Raw genomic sequence first — 4302 nt, forward strand, 5'->3', positions numbered from 1 at the left:
ACGGTTGTTGCTAACTGCCGATAATGTGACTAGAAAGACCTTGTATTCAACAGCCAACTTTCCAGGACATTGACAAGCTTAAATTCTGCTAATCTAACTGCAGTGTCAATTAACAGTAGCTATTACATTGAAAAAATAACCTTGCTATTTTTTGAGGAGAGTGGTACAACAAACAAAACTTGTATCACGGCAACTGGTTTGATACCTTCACCTCTGAAGGTAAATAATGTACTTACATTCAGTAATCTTGCTCTGATTTGTCATCCTGAGGTTCCCAGGAGATAAAATGTAATATAGTTTGTTTGATTAAAATACAGTTTATGTTCAAATGTAGGAACTGGTTCTACATTTTGAACCCCTGTTGTCTCTTTTTTTTTTTGTATTATCTTGTACCAGATCTATTCGTGTTATATTCTCCTACATTAATTTCACATTTCCACAAACTTCAGTGTTTCCTTTCAAATGGTATCAAGAATATGCATATTCCTTGCTTCAAGGTGCTGAGCTATAGGCAGTTAGATTTGCGGTATGTCATTTTTTTTTTTTTTATATTTTTTTTTTTAAAGGGTACGATCCTTAAGAGGTTTTTAAGCCAAAACCAGATGGCAACAATTGTGTTGTTTTTATATTGCAGATTTAAATAATAAAGTTTTGATTTGTTTTTAAGAAATGTAAAAGTCTCTCCTTTTGATTACAATAATTCCACCACAATATCTAAACATCATTGCCAATCAGGTGCATCCCTTCATGGCCGGCAGTGTATCCAATCTGCAAATTCATTTTTTTCAGCACAGGATTATTCCTTGTACCACAAGGATTGTCAAGGAATGGTTCCAAGAACATTACAGTGAATTCAGATTACTCAGTTGACTGTAATTCGTGCATCTGTGGGAGGAGATGGAATGAGCAATTCGGAGTAAGATCCACTCTCAGCCAACTTGACACAATTGTAGGAAAACATTGGAGTCAACATGAGACCAGCATCCCTGTGGAACACACAACACCTTGGACAGTCCATGCCCCGACGAATTGAGGCTTTTCTGAGGACAAAGGGGGTGCAACTCAGATATAGTAATATGTTTCTAATGTTTTGTGCCACTCCGTGTAGATCAGATAAAGATGGGTCGATGATCAGTTTTTTTAATTCTTTTGGTGGATTATTATTTATTATTTAAACAACTTTTGTTAAATGGTAAACAGGCTATGAATTTATTAAATTGTATTTTAATACTAGATTAATTATTTTAGTCATTTGATGATGAATGTATATTGAATTAACTGTATTGAAGGTTAATTGATCTGGCGGCAGGTTAAGCCTAGCGGTTAAGAGTGTTGGGCCTGTAACTGAAAGGTTGCTGGTTTGAATCCCAAAGCCAACAAGGTGAAGAATCTGTTCATTGTGCCCTTGAGCAAGCCATATAATAAACTTATTTGTCCTGTAAATTGCTCTGTATAAGAGCATATACGTAAATGACATAAATGAAAAAATGTTGTACTTAATTATAAGCAACATACTCTCTAATAATTAAATGAAATAAAACTGGTTGAAATGAAATACTGTATACACACAATACACAACATTACTGCCTGTGTTTACCCTGGCCAGAGGGACAGGGCCGTAGTAACCTGGTGATGTATCGGAAGTGCTGTTTAGTAGCTTACAGTTTCCATACAATACAGCATGTCAGATCACTAACGATTGGTGTATAGGCTGCTAACATTTTTTGCCTTTGCACTTTATTGTTGGCTTATCAGGCTGACTTTAACTGTTACTGGAGGAGGTGGGGAAGCAACTGGAGGAGGAGGCCCCAGACGCTTGTGAGGAGATTCTGTATGATTACAGACCTGAGCCTCCGTTCCTCCGGTAGTGTCATCCAAGCTGTTGGTGTTACCATGAGCCTATCGGGGTTGGAGGAAGGCCCTCTGGCTGAGCTTATCAGCTTAAACCAGTTGCGATGATACGTTTTGTTGTGTGCACTTCCTCAAACAATAGCATGGGTATTTTTTTCCCTGTAATAGCTTACTGTAATTGGTCACTGTAGTTAGATTAAACAGGTTTAAGCTTTTTGCCCATATAAAGACATGTCTATGTCCTCGGGAAGTTGGCGTTGTATACAAAGTCATTCTAGTCACATTTAGAGCACGTTAGCAACAACCGTCCCAGTTTTAGGGGACAGCAATCCCGTAGAGGATTTATGAACCCATTAGCGGACTTCATTCTAGAATATAACACACAAGCTTTGTGTGCATAGTTTGAAGAGGAAATAAATGGATTCATAAATACAATTTCACAATCATAATTATACTGACAAAAAAAAGACGCTTCGATTATAATGTATAATTTATTTATTATAATTTTCATACTGATGAAACCACACATACAACCTAAATAACGTGTAATAGTGCATAACACAGCACCAAATTAAATTTGAATTAAAATAACTCCATATTCACTGTATTATACAGTAAACTAGTGTTTTTCCAATGTTGGTAGCTGGGCATAATATGGCTTGTTAGGCTTTGCCATGTTAAAATACAATGGATTAGAGATCTACTGGGTGCAACAATCTGAAAAAAAGTATACTAGACATTTTACACACAATTTATTAGTTAAATGCTTTGACATAGCGGTCACCAAAGTTTACTGTAATGTAAACTACTTTTAAAAATGATGAACGATAAAGACTTGTGGAGATAGACCCATGTTATATTTAACACTTATGTACAATCTCTCTTTAATCAAATACAAAAAAAAACATTGTGTGTGTGTACTGTGCTTGTACGTCGTGACTTTAAACACATTTTGTTTTAACTCAACATTTGCTAAACWGCACTCCCGTTAGGCTACTGCAGCCTCACTCTGCCCATGATGTAGCTATCACCTCTATCTGTCCTCTGCAGCCTCACCCTACCCATGATGTAGCTATCACCTCTATCTGTCCTCTGCAGCCTCACTCTACCCATGATGTAGCTATCACCTCTATCTGTCTTCTGCAGCCTCACTCCACCCGTGATGTAGCTATCACCTCTATCTGTCCTCTGCAGCCTCACTCTACCCATGATGTAGCTATCACCTCTATCTATCCTCTGCAGCCTCACTCTACCCGTGACGTAGCTATCATCTTTATCTGGGCAGGCGAGTGCATCCGACTGTCAAGACATCAGTAGATTTGTAATTCAACAACATCTGTGTGTACCTGCAGAAAAACAATAATACATGAATGATTTGAAGAACATCAATAACATACACTTAAAATGTAAAATACATTTCTGTGAGGATCAATTTGAAATATATACCTTTCCCCAGTAATTTCCTTAGACACCTGCTTGCTCATGGACTTCTGAAGGTCATTCAGGCACTCTTTGAAATGCTTGCATTGATTACACAAGTCCCTGTCTGTCTGGAAGATGTTTGTTTCATAGGTGTTGTAGAAAAGAAACCTACTCAGATTCTCCATGTAGTTTGCAATGGTTTGCTTCTTCTGTCCAATCTTTGCAAGCTTGGTAAAAAAGGACCTGCTTTTGACCACGTCATAGACAAAATCCAGGGATGGTTTGGTGGAGTCCATGTAAAACAAAAACCTTGACACATATACAACCTGTACATGAAAATAATGTTAGTTACATAGTTAATAACTACTTTAGAATTTAGTCATTCTCATTKAAATATTTAAACAGTTAAATTAAAGTAAAATTGCTGTACATGCCTCCTGTTTGAAATTGGGAAAATGTTGTGGAGCGTCACGTGAATATTTGCCAATCCAGCCAGCAGATCACCATCTCAGAGGGTGCTCTTGCCGATAAACCACTGCTTGGCATCCCCTTGTCATGTTTGTGTCCCATGACTTCGTCTCTGGTCTGTAAAACATTTGTAGCAGTTAAATAAACAAATACACCATGCAATATACTTAGTAGTACTTCTGAATGATTCATATACTTACAGTTGTACAAGGCAGACTGGTTTCCTCTATGTTGATGTTCTGATTCTGCAGCTTCAGTTGGTGCCAAACACCTGAGACCACTTCCACTGATGCTGAATATCACACAATAAACACATAAACATTGATAATTAATATTACAAGACAATCAGTTTCAATAGTTAAATTATTATGTAACTATGCAAGTTATATATTTTATCAAGTTGTCAAAAAATAGCATTACCCGTGTATTCGGTTATGTAACTTACTGGTGCTCTATAAATATGTGGAAGTTTGTTCAGCTTCTGGATCACGTGAGTCGGGGAGCGTCTCTGTTGCTAACATACATACTGAGTAAGCTGTTAGTCAAACCACCTGCGCTTCC

The 4302-nt window shown here is 37.3% G+C and overlaps 1 pseudogene; it reads right to left on the minus strand.

Moving 5' to 3' along the window:
• LOC112075603 (serine/threonine-protein kinase SMG1-like) overlaps positions 1-4033 on the minus strand; it is a 78249-nt pseudogene extending 74216 nt beyond the window's left edge.
• Between the last annotated feature and the right edge of the window lie 269 nt (positions 4034-4302).

Source organism: Salvelinus sp. IW2-2015, unplaced genomic scaffold (genome assembly GCF_002910315.2).
Source record: "Salvelinus sp. IW2-2015 unplaced genomic scaffold, ASM291031v2 Un_scaffold3265, whole genome shotgun sequence".
Lineage (NCBI taxonomy): Eukaryota > Metazoa > Chordata > Actinopteri > Salmoniformes > Salmonidae > Salvelinus > Salvelinus sp. IW2-2015.